The 16,296-nt window shown below is 45.0% G+C and overlaps 1 long non-coding RNA gene across 1 annotated transcript in view; it reads right to left on the bottom strand.

Moving 5' to 3' along the window:
* Positions 1–1,007: 1,007 nt before the first annotated feature.
* Positions 1,008–16,296, bottom strand: part of LOC129383768 (uncharacterized) — a 67,205-nt gene continuing 51,916 nt past the window's right edge. Inside the window, exon 3 of the long non-coding RNA XR_008611639.2 lies at positions 1,008–1,085. This is a non-coding gene — a long non-coding RNA (uncharacterized lncRNA). The remainder of the gene's footprint in view (positions 1,086–16,296) is intronic.

Genomic DNA, 16,296 nt, shown 5'->3' with positions numbered 1-16,296 from the left:
TACTGTAGGTATCTTTTTAATGACAAGGCCATGACAGTATCCAATTACGCACCATTCTAACTAAGTATCGGCTTATCAGCGTGCAATTGCTCACATCTTGTAGCCTCACCAACGCTGCACAGTACAGCAAACAGGATGCACTTGTCTTCGCGGCTCCAGAAAAAAACGTGGAATCGGGGTCTCTAATGTAAGATTGTGTGGTACAGCGCGAAGCAGGGACAACGGACGCAAGAAGAACGAGGACAAGGGCTTTTTTAGCCTGCCCTGTCTGTGCCACTCAGATCTTAGATCTTGCAAACCCTGATGCCGTTCTTGCCTCCCTTGTCCCTGCTTCGCGCTGTACCACACAATCTAGAATGGAAAACCAAATAGCCTAAACCATCACTCTTCTAACGCAAGCTTTTAAGAACGAGTAACAGCGTCGACTTGGCGGTTAGCACTACTCAGCTTCTTACTACAAAAGCATAACGCACAAGAGAAAAAGATAAGAAGAACAGTATGAAGTGGAAATAGTCGGAAAATGATATAGAACATACATTAAGCGCTAAACACGGAATCCAACATAAACGAGTAAGGATGAGCATCGATTAGTATAGTAAAACTGGATCAGACAGCCTAATTCTGTTTTAGTGATCCATGCTCGCGTTCACTGACCACCCGGCTATTTCATGTTGCGTTCTGTATTTAGCACCGCAAATATGTAATACAATTCAAGTAACCATCGGGTCAATTGTTGTTCCTTGACTACTGCAAAACGAGGACAGCGAAGAGGCCTTCGATGAAAGTATGTCTCTAGGCATGTGGCCTACACTTCACTGATCGCAACAGGTGCATGCAGATTTCTCGTGTTCATTCAGGAGCCTTATGCCAACAGCCGCCACATAGAACATTGTTTAGATACACTGGTTAATCTCCACAACCACTACGAAAAGGAAAGTTAACTAAAAATTGTCTGCATAATCAATGAAGACTGTCGTGTTTGCAAATGAGGAACAACTCCCCCTTAGAAGCGGCGAGTCAAGGAAAATGGTCTTGCTGTTGCCAAACTTTATTCCGGGGATTCGGATTGGCCCATATTCCACCAACTGCAAACAGGCGAAAATTATTACACGTTCTGCTGTTATATTAAAATAGATTAACCGTGCCTGGTAACACTAAGGTGAAGCGGATGTCGGGTCACATCGAGATGGTTTATTATTATACGTATGCACCAGTTGCCCACATAAAAAGATGCCGGAAAAAGTCATTCAAGCGCGGAGTTCTCATTGAATCGTGTCATGACGTATTGAAATTTAACCATGTTAGGCTATTAAGGCACTTGTAACCAATGTAATGAGCAATGAATGTGTAACCAATGAATGCACAATGTAACCGCGCAAAGGACAACGGACGAAGAAGAAAACACGCTGGACAAGCGCGGATCCCTTGATGTCACCCTAAGGCACCCTTGATTGGTATGAAATGATGTTGTCGAGCAATATCTGATATCAGCGTCTTTTTAACAGCCTAAGTGGAAGAGAAGATGCTCAGGCGATCTTTGAAGTCGTAAAGTAAGCCTCCTTTGTGTAGAGAGCCTACGTTTATTTCAGAAAAGTAAACATGGCTCTTAAAGATTCGTATACTGTATATTATGTCTGCGTTTAACAAACAGAACATCTTTTAGCAGCTGCCACATTGCAAATATTTTTGAGATATGGCGTGGTTATCTATCAGGTCCGCATCTTGCGCTGCATGATTTATTGTCAAATGTGCTCGGAGCAACGTGTAATCACTCCCATTTCAATGCATGGCGAGAAAAAAATATATATATTAGCAGTCAATGCAACAAATGGCAACGTTCTTTGCTTATCGCCAAACCTTACTTTACAAACACGACGCTCTCGAGGGACGCGACATGAGTGGACTGGCCATGAAATTTGCGCTGCGCTAAACTAGCCCCAACATCATTTTTTTTTTTCTGAGGGATAGTGGTAATCAGAAAGCAAGGGAGAAATGGAACTGAAACAGGAAAACAAGCAGATTCAGGCATAGAAAACCAAAAGAACATGTCACGTTAACAGGTTGCATTTCTTTCAGGTACCATTCATCGTTGCGTTGAGTACATAAAAGTTTTGTGCGGTGAGCATAGTTCTCTGCTGAGTTCGGGGCGGACAACAAGAATCGAATCGGCCTAAGACTTAAAAAGGAAAAAATTTAACTTTGGGGTTGAGAGGGGGGGGGGGGGGAGAAATCAGGCTATTGTGTGGTTAGGGGGACAAAACCAATTTCATTTTAGTTACGAATTCAGGTAATAATCCAAGCCGTCCTCTGTAACCTAACCAAAGGCAACTCCGAGCGAAATTCGCAGCGGAGCGTAAAAGCAAATAGAGACGACTTTATTAGGGAGACAGATTCACAGAGCCCTAATTGGATGGCTATAAAGGGGAGTGTGCTGACAGTAGTTGATATAAATTACCTAATAAAAGGCCGATGAGTGGCCTGCCGTTGTCGTCGAAAAGCATTAACTGTTTGTTTTTTTATATAAAAAGGATAATGCAGGCGCAAAGCACATGTTGGAATCTATGTGAAGTGAAACTTTCGCGAAGCGGTTAATGGCATGCCATCAACTTGCGCATTTCATTAATCCGTCTTCGTCGTTAAACAAACTGGCGCGCCCGTGCCACACAATGTGATAAATCTTTTAGAGGCGTGTACTTCCTCATTACTTTTATTTATTTGAGATGTACCGCCCGCATCTTGGCCGATCCCCCATTGCGGGCGTGTTCCATAGTGTGGAAATTATATTCAACATCAACAAGCGGCGATCATCTCAAAGAGCTAATTTGTGGCACAATATGTGCCCCACTCTTCTTGGGCAAGCCTCGCTTGTAGTTGTAGTCATTGTATAGAAATTATTAAGATGATATACAAGCGCACAGACTTCTTAGCCGATGCCCCGTTGTGGGCATGTGCAATAGTGTTGAAATATTCATCGTCATATGGAGGAGGCAAAAACTGAGGAGAGCTCCTGACGACACTCTGTGTGAAGTTCAGTCACTAGTACAATGTGCCATAGCATAGAAACTTTATATATATATATATGTGTGTGTATAGTCCTACATTGTTACGAGGAACATTGTCATTGCGGTCGCCGTTACCGACGTCCCCATACGCACAATGATTAGATAAACAGGCAGCCGAACCAAATTTAGTGACGTTTCTAATGGTACTGATTCCTCCAGAAACTGTACTGGTGCGCATGCAGCGATGGGCTGCAGTGTTTCATTTTAATTTTTTTATTTCTTAATTATTTTAATGGCCATGGTGCCAAGGTATTTTTCTTATAACAGTCCTCGCCTCTCCAAAGCATGTAGCTAGGCCGAAGGCCTCTTGCCGTCAGTATTTTATCTTTTAGAACCTAAAACATGCTCTATGTCTGGATCAGCCACTTATACAACCACTAAAAAAATTAAGTTATGGGGTTTTACGTGCTAAAACCACTTCCTGTTTCTGAGGCACGTCGTAGTTGAGGACGTGCCTCATTATGGATCATTAACGTGCACCTAAATCTAAGTACACGGGTGTTCTCGCATTTAGCCCCCATCGAAATGCGGCCGCCGTGGCCGGGATTGGATCCCGCGACCTCGTGCTCAGCAGCCCAACATCATAGTATACAACCACGCAGAGCTGGCAGTGTTTCTTACCTTATACGAGAAACCTTTCGTACAGTCTGTGCCAAGAAGGAACCCGCGGCCTTCTTTTTCCAACTAAATGGAGCAGCGCCACAATTTAAAAAGAAACGTTCCCGAAACCTCCAACGACCACTTTTGTCGCCACTGTAGCAAAGAGAGTGATGTCGTACACTCTCCCCATCCACCAATGAAAGACTGCTGCCGGGATATGACGCGACGGAAGACGCCCAAGCGTGCCAAGTAACAATAGTGCAACATAGCGGCAGTGTTTTCACAGTAGTAACTAATAAACGAGTCTATGCTGTGTACACATGAGCCCTGCTCACTCTATCACGACAACGTCATAGTGAGTCCACGAAAGAACTTGGCGACGACGTCAGTCAGTGTTCTTTGTGCAAGTCCCTTGTGGAAATTCCTCTAGTTGCCTTAGCTGAAAGCACATTTTCGCAGCATCCCTCCTACGTTGATGCCACTAGTAGTGAGGCCGTTCCATAATTCCTCGATAATCATTAAAATAACCTTCGATTTTCTTATGTCAAATCACACATCGAAAGCCCATTCAGGCGTAAGCTGACAAATGAATGCTCAAAAGAGTCTAAGGTTTGCATAATGAAACGCGAAGACATAATACTACCGGGGGGACGAACCGGTAAATGCAGCACCGACTGAACCTCTCACTGCTTTATTTCTTTTTGTCGAGTAGATAAAGCCATTTAGGCTGACCCCCTGTCAACGTCTTGTACAGTGTCCTAATACATAATTGTGAAAAGGCAGAAAGTGTCCTAGGTACAGAGTGATGAATCACTTATCTGGCAGGGCCTTTCAACGGCGAAGTGATAAACGAGTGGGACATACGCCCTGAGCTCTTCAGTTTATAATAAACTCCGGTGATCAGTTATAAGCAGTGGAAATCAATCATCCAGACCTTATTGCTTTCGGTAAACGAAACGCGTACTTTGGTTTTCTATGTATTGTTGCTGTATATTTAAATGAAGAGCACACAAAACGCTCAAACCAGTTCGGTCTACACTATATGCGTTCAGTGGCATATATAGGAGAAAACATTTCGCCAGCGACGACACGGCATGGATTATAAATACGGGCGACGACGTAAACTTTAATTTACTGTGGCATCTGGCTTAACGTTACAGATTTTGTCACTGATTTAGTGCGGCTAGGGACAGTGTGTTCTAGAAAGGTGCTTGTCGGCTGTTTGATGCACGCTGCAAACGGTACGGAACTGCGCAAGACGTAGACGAACGAAGTTGGCAAACAGATGTTTATAGTCAGCATTTCCTATTCCTTTTTTGTATAGCTACAGGAGAACCTCACCTTGCAAAACTTCCAGCAATGCCTCCGCCCAAGTGCCCCTAATCAAATGCGGTATTAAGCGTCTAAAGCCCGTCCCAGCACATACAGGCAAGACTAACAGCGAGGAAGCACAGCAGTTCAACTGAGATGCCACATGCCGCGCGCCATTAATCCAACTGCGCCCTGCTAGCCCGTCCACCCATCTGGCTATTCAAACTCCAGTTCTGTGTCACGGAAGAATTTTGGAAGGAGCCCGAACACCTCCTTTCTAAATATACAGTGTCCTCGCTGAAACAAAATATGACGTACAGTCAGGTGCAATGTGACCTGCAACACCGGTGCCCATGGTAGAAGGGGCTCTAAGAGTGTGCGGCTGCGCAGACACACGGTAAGTCCCCGACTTAAACGCAGCTTAAGTTAGCGGCATTTCTTAAACCCCTATTTCGCATGTCAAAGCCGCCGCGCAGCCATGGAGCCCCTTCAACCATAAACAAGGATGTTGTAAGTCATATTGCACGCGACTCTACGTTTGCGTGCGCAGCCATTCTTGCCTTGAGTTTTTAACACTATAAAACGCCAAATAAGTTGACCACATTCCTCTCTAGGACTCTGTTCCCCTTCGTTCCAGTCCTTGCAGGGTAACACGTCAGAGAATAGACGTCGGCAAACACTGTGTTTGAATAGGAAGCGTTTTTTCTCTGTGATATCAAGGTTATTCCTGTGCCAACTGCGAAGGCAAGGCTTCATACTGCAAACGGATATCCCAGCATGCATGCATGAAGACGGCGCCGAATGGTGTTCTGCACGACCTAGCAGCGCGTTACTTTTAGCGCTGCTGTGAAATCCTCTTTCCGATCAAGGAGGTGTTCACCACACAATGGTAGAAATACGAATGATAATTCGACAGGTTCCGTGCAAAGGTCCTAACTAAAGGATCACGTTGCCAGTTTTACTTTTTTTTTATTACTTACTTCAGCGAATGTCATTCAGCGCTCATATTTAGCTCCCCGTACGTTATTGCAAGAGCTGCGGTCATATCGTTGCGTACTAGCAACCTTTATCAGCCCTGCTAGAAAAGCCTTCATTATTGTGATGGTTTCGTGCAAATACCGCAAATATATGTTTTCCTGGCTTGAGTTTATAGCTCCTTTGGTTACTTCGACGAATAGTAAGCATGCGTTGAAATACACCTGTGTTATTCTGCAGGCTGAGGCCCCATCCTATATCGAACATAATACCTTCGATATTACAATGATCCCGTGTGCAGACTGAGACTAAAGTAACATTACACCCCCTCATTTATTCATGTTGACTTGTTTTCCGGATTATCGCTGCTCAATAATTTATTTATATTATGATGTTGCCACTGCTGGTAACAGACGCTTCGGAGGCCTCACCACAACAGCAAGCTTTCTTTTTAATAAAGGGGTGATACGACGGGAAACGTATTTTAAAAGCTATATAACAAATCAAGTAGAAGACGCAAGACGCAGCGACAATTATTTGCATAACAACTCCGAAAAATCAACGCATATGGCGAAGTTAAAGAGAACACACGCAACACCTGCAGCCCGGGGAAAATCTTATGTCGTTCTTCCAATTCAAACAACACCGGTGCTTGTTATTATAAAGCTTCCTGCTCCGAGTCTTTCGTCCTCCAGGCAAAGGATGGTGGTAAGGCGCCACAACCCGAAAGCTTCTTATCAGGGCCACATAATCGGTTTCTTACGCGTCGCATTAGGTGCAATATATACACGGCACCCAGGCACACTGTAGAGAAACGGCAGAGTGAGTATTTAACTACACTCTAAGAATCGTTCGCTGCCTTTGAGGCTTATCTCGCCTTCAAACAATAATCATTATCTATCCTGAGCGGCTTTCCTTTCTTCAACGTTGCACGGTCGGCATAATTTGAAGCGTAAAGTTTGTAAAAAAATTTTACAAGAGCGAACTCTGGCGCCGATGTCTATGGGAGCTGCAAGCATGGCTGCAATGCTTGTTAGTACATGACTTTGGCTGAACTTCATGCTTTCGCCTTCAGATTGATTTTTGGCTCTAAAACTCGACCTTGTTGAACAAAATATTACGTTACAAATCCGAAATTCTCAATATTTATTTACGCGTGTACAGGCGTATGGCCTTCGTGCATTTAGAAATAAATAATTGCCTGGAAATATGGAAAGAAATGCACCTTAGTAAACAACGCTACAGGGCCTTCTCAAGCCGCAAGCAGGCAGATTATACAAATCTTTGCAACAGTACTGTATAAGGTTTCTTGGGGGAAAAAAAAGCACGAAACGTATGCAAATGTTTGTAACATGTTTGTCTCTGTTTTATTCTCCTTTTTGTTTCTAACTTTTTCATGTGGTTAAACTAACATATTCGATTGATTGCTTTTTTTTTTTTGCTATTTTACAAAAAAATGGGTCACATAGTTGACTCTTTTATGGGAGTAACTGCTACTCCTCTCATGACTGAAACTTTCATGGTGTACGAAAGAGTCAAACGCTGGGGTGCGGTTTCAAATGATCCTACAAGCTCAAGCAACCACGCTAGATAAAACATGCGATACGACGGGACACCCGGCTACAAGAAACCATGCACTCCGCGGCACCATACCAGTATCCATTCTACGGGTTTATGCAGCCGTGCTCTCAGTGACATGCCTTGACAGCATATATCAGCGGTAGCTTATTCGTAAATTAGGACTATTTTCCTCGTTAACGGGGTATCTATCTGCCTATACTTAAGTGGCTAGTGAAGTTACAGACAAACGTTCCTCGGTGACAGTAAAGGGGCGAGGAATGCTCATTTCGTTCACAATGTTGATGACAAATATTTTTTTAAGTTAACCATATGGGTAATATTTCTGTTAAGATGAAAAAAGTGCCTTTGAGCATCAACAGATATGTTTATACAATAAATAATCTCCGATTTTTCCACTGAGTTATAGTTTCTGTAGCGAGAATAAAATTTTCTTTTTTTTCGCATTTATCTTTTTATAGTGTACCCATTATTTCTATGGCAATGGAGCAATCACAACACCACAGTTGCCTCCAGAAATGTTAGCAGGAAGCTTTACGCTTACACTTTATGAACGCCATGCGCGTATAACCAAGCTTTCGTGACAGGATCGTAGCGAGCGCAGACTGGTAAATACGGTAAATGTGCGCAAGGCACGGGACGATTTTCGTTTGTGTACAAAATGGGGCCGAATAGATGCGAAGTTTCTCACATTATCCAGATTAACTTATCGTCATGTATCATGCGTCCGCTTCTTCTAACCCAGCACGCCGGGTGCCTTCAGGTCGAGAAAGGCATTCCCGCTATCAGCGCGGCATAATAGCGTTCGTGGCAGGAAAGCAGTAAGCGCACAGAGCGGTAATGAAAGGAAAAGGTATGGAAGATAAATGATGATCAGTCAGTGAGTGCAAGATAAGGCCGAAAGGTCATAAACGTTTTTTATAGAGTGTGGGTATCGGAGATAACCACCATTTCGTAACTTTTTGTATGTATCGTATTAGTTTCCTTCCTTCCTTGCCAATCAATTCACACTGATATTTTTTTTTTTCAGAATCATTGCTTGTCGTTGTAAGCAGCGCAAGTTCTAGAGTGCTGAGCTGACGCATGACGGCAAAGCTTTGTGTTAGCTCTACGAAAATCACACAGCCTATATGCGATCTGAAAAACTGTGAAGAAAGAAAGCAGTGGTCGCTAGGAGCAGAAGAAGTAGTAGTTAAAAGCAACTGCTTAAAGAAATGCATAGGTAAGGTGTTTTACATGGTAAACCCAGAGGAAGTTCTTGCAGTTATTTCAGCGTCGCGAAAACCTTGTCACCACCTTCTACCTCTTTCGGTTATATTATACGCAATGATTTTTTTTCATATTTTATTCAGCTGTGTGTCGTTTAGCCCGTCTTACCACCGATATCTATATTTCTCGGCTTTTGGACAGACGCAAGTATCTGTATATCAAAGATGTAATTCCGATAAGCGCGCGCCGCGAATCTTGCGCTAACTGACACAAAGGCAGCATGTCAATACTGGACTCTAATGCCTCGACAGAAGGAACGGAACGCTCAGTAGTCTCTTTCGTGGCCATTCCCTGACAAACGTGGTTGAAAAGGCACCTAAATCGAACCGACGGTGGGGCTACACGACAGGCCGCAAATTATGCACTTACTATGATTTCCGCGAACACGCGAAATTTGCATATCAGGACGACAAGACTACGCTGAAACAACAGAAAAGCAGACCACCACCCAAATAATCGGCTTTGTCCTTACCGGCATCTGCTGCGACTCTCTGAAATTATTTCTGGGTGTCTATTATCGATAGGTGTCGATCGAAAGGAATTCGTAGAAACGGAAAAAACTTCTTAATTGCCTCTTACCGAAAACATGCGTATACCTTAGCCATGTAGCTTTTCCAAACTCGTCTTGTCGTCGGGGAGCTAACTTAAAATTGCCGACAGGCAAAAAATTGAAAGTTATTCCTTATCTGAAGCAAACACTGTGCCTCAAAGAGCAAACGTTCAATCGCCAGATCTGTCTTCTTTGATGCTTCTTTCTCTTGAAAGTCCTGAAATGTATGTGAGTGCTCAGATGAGTTGAGCAGGAACACATTTCGCATTCGCCGCCTTTCGAGTTCGCCACCCATCTCTAGTGAAGCGCGATTCGTGTGGCATTTCAGGTACTGTTACAGACTTTTCTCGCTCCCCAAATTGGTGCAATGATGCAGCCCTAAATTTCAACTTTTGCAGGAACAATGCTTAGACCAAGCACAAGGACAAAAAAAAAACACACATTGCGCTTTCTTAGCGGTTCGTCTAAACACTGCTCCTAAAAATCTGAACTTTATGCTACGTGAACAGGCCCGCACACCTACCTCATTGAAATGTCCCTCTTATGTAACCGGTTGTTGGAGGCCTCATCAGCGCACGCAAGTTGCTTGTACATAGAGTCCCAGAACCACATATCAACCGACCCCTCAAACCACTTCCTTCGATCTAAGACTGCATTACCAAATATTATGCAAAACTGACCCCAGTCTTCTCAAACATACCCATCGCTAAACTCTTCGTCCACTCCAACTAGTTGAGCACACCGTCTCAAGAATTGCCGCGCTAAGTAAATGAAGCGCAGTGGCCACTTTCTCTCCAAGGGAGGTGCTGCCATCCGCTTTCTCGAGTCGAGATGCAGTGTTGAGTGGACTAACGTTCTAGAACACAGGAGTAAATTTCGAAGTAAAAATCAAACCGGAAATAGCTTGAAGTAAAGGCGCGAAATAAGACGGAGGTTCACCGGAAAATGGGCACGATGTGGTCAGAAGTTGGTTGGATAAGGATAATGGCTATAGTCGGCGGCAACCTGAGAATTATGAGGTTATATGTACGCAGTCCAACAAGAGCGCAGTTTGCACAGATGATTGAACGCAAGCAATTCGTAGTAAAAATATCAGTGTTTTGTTAGGCGGCACTTATAAAAACTGTGTCAACAAAGCAATGTTAACAGCAACTTGTGGTCTGTTCTCTGAGAATACGGGCCAGGCTATAGCAGACGTGCCGGCGAATTTCCAAGTGCACGGATCCATTGAGGCATTTCAAGTAAATTACGTTTCCAAGAGCTCCGGTGTATTATATGCGTGTTTTACGAAGGCGCAGAATTTAACAAGATCTGTTACGAAAAACAAGTGCCACAGTGAACCATGGTTGAAATACGAGGAAGACTGTGGGCTATGTTGGTGCCTGGTTGATATGAGTGAATAAATTACAGGCTTTCTAAAAACACCCGTTCAACAGGTGCTCGAGCTTCGAAAGCGTTAATCGGCTCTCATCACTTATGTTTCCCATTGCAACGAGACAACTCTAAGCCACACTGAGTGCATATGCGATGGGAATAGGGGGCATCCAAGTATATTGTGTCGCGAAACTCCAGCGTTTCTTCCCTAATTACGCACTTTGCAAACAATTACTGCAGCCTAGTCCTGTACCCACTTTATTTTCTTGTACGAGACGCCCGTGTCGTATTTTCCGAGCTCAACGAGTCACTTTGCGTACATACTTCGGTGGAATAGGCGGCCGTTTAGGGATATGTGTAGGCAGAGTACAAAGTTTGTGGTTTAGTTACATCCGTTGCAACAAACTGCTTATGCAAGTGCTCCGAAGCGTTAAAAAAGTGGTTTAGGGCAAGCTTAGGATTGAGCTAGCTATACTATAAAACATACGGAGATCAGACTTGGTGTAAAAAGTAGAAACATTATGGCTTATCTGTACGAAAACTTAAGAAATGAATGTGTCGGTGAAGTGCGGCTTTTAGTAAAATTTCCTTAAGCAAGTGCTCGAGACCGTTGTAGGCGGCCAACGTTTCGAAGGGGCGAGGGCGTGTAACGTTGCAAGGTATGTGTTTTAATTACAACCAACGGAATTTCTTAAAACGACTGCTCGCAAGAAACAGTTTTGCTGGAAACTGGGCCGTGATTCTTCGGGACCGCACACGCCTGCTGCGTTTTCTTCTATTTTTTTTCGGGAACGAAAAGGTACACAAATGTGCGACAAAGATCGGCATTCCGGTAAGCAACACTGGCGCACCAATTAAACGCTTTTCCAAGCAAATAATTCAATATCAAGATAAGTCCAATTAATTACCCAGTACAGTGTGACATCCCGAACACAGAATATTTAGAAGGGCCGAACAAAGATTTCTGCTTCTGGAAACGCATTATAAGAACTGAATTTCGCTTAATCTGTGGTAATTAGGGTCCACCTAAAATAACAAGCATTTGTTTGTTTCGAATATCTGCCCGCTGAAAAACTTTTCCATACGAGAACGTGCAAGCGGCCATGGTACCTTCATCGGAATATGAGTCGCATGTTTTTTTGTTTTTTTTTTCGCGCTGTCTATCTTTATCGTCAGATTACGGGAAACGAAGTGAAGTGGAAGCAAGACGCCGTGCCTCACTATTTCTTTCAAAGGGTACAAATTGGTTACTCTCGCTTCCTTGAAGGTGGATAGACGACACAACGGAAGCGGAGGCAGAAGGGGGAGGACGAGCAGAAACACTCGTTAAAGAGGGGAAGGCAAGGACTGTATACGCTAATTGTGCTTCAAGCATTAATGACGGAGAAGTGAAAACAAGGTGCAAAATCGTAATAGCCTCTGTCATTGTTACGTAATTCCCTTGCACTTTATTTTCTTAAGCGAATTTAGGACGTAATGAAAAGTTCATCATTAGACACATCATACCAGGTTTTATTGCGCCGTGATGCTCGCTAGCTTTAAATCAGGGTCCTGCTCGTGGCCAACTCCCATTTCCCAATTTAAATAGGTGTAAAGGGTAGAAATTATTTTATGAGACAACCACAGGACTGCTTGGAATAAAATTTGTTGCATTGGAGAGAACGCGTCACGTTCTATTGCCTGTAAGATTCAATGTTTTTATTTACGGCTTGAATATTTGTGTCAAGGATTTTGACGAGCGAATGAGCACAGCGAACGATGAAAGGCCAACGCGGAGCGCAGCGGGTGATAAAAGACGGCGAGAGTGAAGACAGCGCGACGAGGAAAGCAGAGGAGGAGATTGCAGTGAAGCCATGACGTGAAAAGCGGAGGAGGAGGGTATAGAAAAAGCGTTGTGTCGCGCGAGACGGGCTCTGCGTTGACGAAAGCTACAAGATGACGCCAGAGTAGCACGCATCGTCCAAGGTCCATAGGAGGCCATACGTTCAAAACATGGCGATTCATTGGCGGTTCATAGGGCTTAGCGCCATCTGTATGTGGTAGGAACACTTCCGGCGGAAGAAAAAATAATGTTACGCCATATCCATTAAAAACAGAAGTGACGTCTTTTGTTTTCGAAAGCGCGAAGTTTGTTTTGCCGGCCTGCCTTTAGAGCTATATATTCAAAAGCCCCGCCAATCGACTTGATGGGTGTTTCCAGCTTTCAGCGCGGGAAGTGATGGAGGAAAAAGTCAGCCGTGCGGTTGTCGAAATCGCGCCCCTGCACAGAACAGACTTTCTTTGGAGCCCGACGAAAGCTTTAGGTGTAGAGCGCTGGTCCTATCGTCGGACGTCAAGCGCGTCACCCAGCGCAGCCGCACGAAAACAAATAACAATTATCTGCCGATCATAAGTCACTATTTTTGACTGAACAGGTTCAGAAGCGAGGAAGCTACCCGCGTAAAAAAATTCAGACAAACGTTGACAAGCACAAAAACACGACGTGTGAGGGGGGCGTATTTCAACAGGTGAACTTTACGAGCACGCCTTTCTGCGCATTTCAAGAGCTACATTACATTGCGAACGAGAGCGGCGTCAACGCCCCCTGTAACGAGGGGTGCTGAAAAGAAATGTATTTATTAATAATAATAAAATTAAATAAACGCATATTTTCTCAACTCGTCACGGATATATAATATTGACCAGGTATCTTATTTTAGTTGAATTAATCTAACTGTGTCTCGCTTGTATTAAAGAACGCTTTTTTTCTTTCCCAATGTTTCTTCCCTGCAAACATAGTCGCGCTTCAATCGCTGCTCCCATAACCACCCTAGCCGATGCCGGTGGCAATTTCTACTGAACTGCTTTTCGCCCGAAGCTTCGCGACCTGTTTGGATCGACCTTGCATCGTCTGTTCACCGATGACGCCATCGATACCATATATGAACACAAAGCGTTACATGAGCGGTGGTCTTTCTGCGGCGGCTACTGTGAATCGCACCCACGCGTCTCCCACGCGCTGCCTCTCCCGATCTCCCGATTAGCGAGGCAGTCGCGCCACACTTCGCTCCTTTTGCAACATGCCGCACGATACATTGTCCGCGCCAAACAATATATCGCGAAATGGAAACACGTACAGAGCTGCTCTCAAATTTTGCATTAGGAATTATTGTTATCGTTGGAGAATTTTTTGACAGTAACGTCTAATACCTATTACACCTCTCTCCCACTTTTCTGCTTTTTAGCGTCTTTCTTTTTACGCGAATTTGCTACTCTACCAGACGAGATGTTCTTAAACCAATGATTTCATGCGAGTCTCGGTGAATACTAGAACTCGTAATTAAACACTAGCTTTAAAAAGAAGACCGAAACATTCGTGTTCACTTGTGCATAAAACCACACAGACAACGCTACACTTTCGGCGACTAGTTGTTCTTCTTTTTTTGTGTGTGTTCTATGAGTGAAAATCCAACCTGTCTTTTTTGTCCTACCATTCCTTACGAACATACTCGTTCCAGATTCGACAACCCTTGCAAGCGCGAAAATTTAGTAAAATGATGCGCACAATGCTGCTAAAAAAACAGCCATCTAGAAGAGACGGAAGTCTACCCCCACACCATGATAGGCTTCCGATCCCGCCTGTCCACGCAGGACGTCATGTTACAACTAATGAACCAGATCCTTGACAACAAGACAAGAAACACCGGAGCCATCCTAGGACTACACCTGGAGAAAGCATTCGACAACGTCGCTCACGAGTCGATCCTTAAACAAGTGTCTAATCTGAACCTGGGGAAAAGGGCCTACAACTACGTGAGGGATTTTCTGAACGATCGCATAGCCACCTTTACGGTTGGCGACCTCGAGTCCGAAGAACGAAAACAGGGAAGTACAGGTACCCCCCAGGGCTCAGTTATATCCCCGCTCCTTTTCAACTTACTCATGCTGGGTCTCCCCAGCAAACTACGGGAAATCGAAGGAATCCACCACGCAATATACGCAGATGATATAACGATTTGGGCGGACCGGGGCTGTGACGGCCAAATTGAACACGCACTACAAACGGCCATTCACAAAGTCGAAGAGTACCTCCAAGGAACGGGCCTCAAATGCACCCCGAGCAAGTCCGAACTACTCCTTTACCGGCCCACGCGCAGAGGCATACCACCAAAGAGCTACACAGGACCCCGAGAGTTCGAGGAAATCGGCCTGTACACCCAAGACGGAAACGCAATCCCCAAAGTAAGCAAGATCAAAATTCTCGGAATGATCATTGAGGCCAACGGAGCTAACGGCGAAACCATGAGGAAGATCGAAGGCAAAGTCACCAGCGCCACGAGACTCATAAACAGAATAACCAATAGACACGCGGGCATGAAGGAAGAAAACGTCATTCGACTGATCCACTCATTCGTTGTCAGCCACATCGCCTACGTAGCCGCCTACCACAACTGGTACATCGCGGAAAAGAACAAGATCAACACGATCATAAGGAAAACGTACAAGATATCCCTGGGCCTCCCGGAATCGACGAGCACCGAGCTCCTGGCTCAGCTGGGCATATACAACACCCTAGAAGAAATAGCCGAAGCACAACGCATCTCGCAGCTCGAACGCTTGTCGACCACCACGACGAGAAAGTACATTATGAACACGCTCGGCATAATGTACCACAACCAGCACGACCAGAAAATGCAAATCCCCAACAAAATTAGAGACACCATTGCGGTGGCAACCATGCCAAGAAACGTGCACCCCGATTACAACCGAGGCAGAAGAAAGACGAGAGCCAAGGCTCTGCTCCGTTCATTCGGCAGAGAAAGAAACGCGCGCTTTGTCGACGCAGCCGAATATCCGAACGGCGAAAAATACACCGCCGTAGTCATAGACGCAGAGTCCAAAATCAAAACCACATGGAGTGTATACACCAAACACTCGGAAATAGCGGAGGAAGCAGCGATTGCGCTGGCTCTCACAGAACAGGAATGCGAAGTCGTACTAAGTGACTCGCAAACGGCAGTAAAGAAATACGCCAAAGGCCGAACTTCCAAGGAAGTCCTGTCCATTCTGGCCAAAGCGGGCAGATCCAAAACCGCGAGCTCGAGGATCATATGGTTCCCCGCGCACGCCACCTTGGAAGGCGACGCGCTCCCGAACCTAAACGAGACGGCGCACCGGACGGCGCGAGACATGACCCGCCGCGCCGAACAGGGCAACGCCTCTCGCACGATAGCGAACGCTTCTCGAGCATAACGGGACAGGCTCACCAGATACAACGACATAACCAGTGCATATTTGAACGCCAGAAGGATATACCCACCGCCGAGTCCCAAATTGAACAGAAGGCAGGCCGTCACCTGGAGACAACTCCAGACGAACGCCTTCCCTAATCCATTCCGTCAGAAACGTATCTTCCCAAATAAGCATCAGGACGACACGTGCAAATTGTGCCAGGAAGGACCAGCAACGCTCAAACACATGCTGTGGGAGTGCAATGTAGTTTATACGAAGGATGGCCGTTACTCCGGAGACCCTGTCGTCGAGGTGGGCCGCCGCTCTGCGCAGCTCAGACCTCGGAATCCAGACGTGGGCAGTCCA

This window comes from Dermacentor andersoni, chromosome 9 (genome assembly GCF_023375885.2).
Source record: "Dermacentor andersoni chromosome 9, qqDerAnde1_hic_scaffold, whole genome shotgun sequence".
NCBI lineage: Eukaryota > Metazoa > Arthropoda > Arachnida > Ixodida > Ixodidae > Dermacentor > Dermacentor andersoni.
Note: the sequence above shows the minus strand (reverse complement) of the source record. Positions and strands in the feature narration are given on the sequence as shown.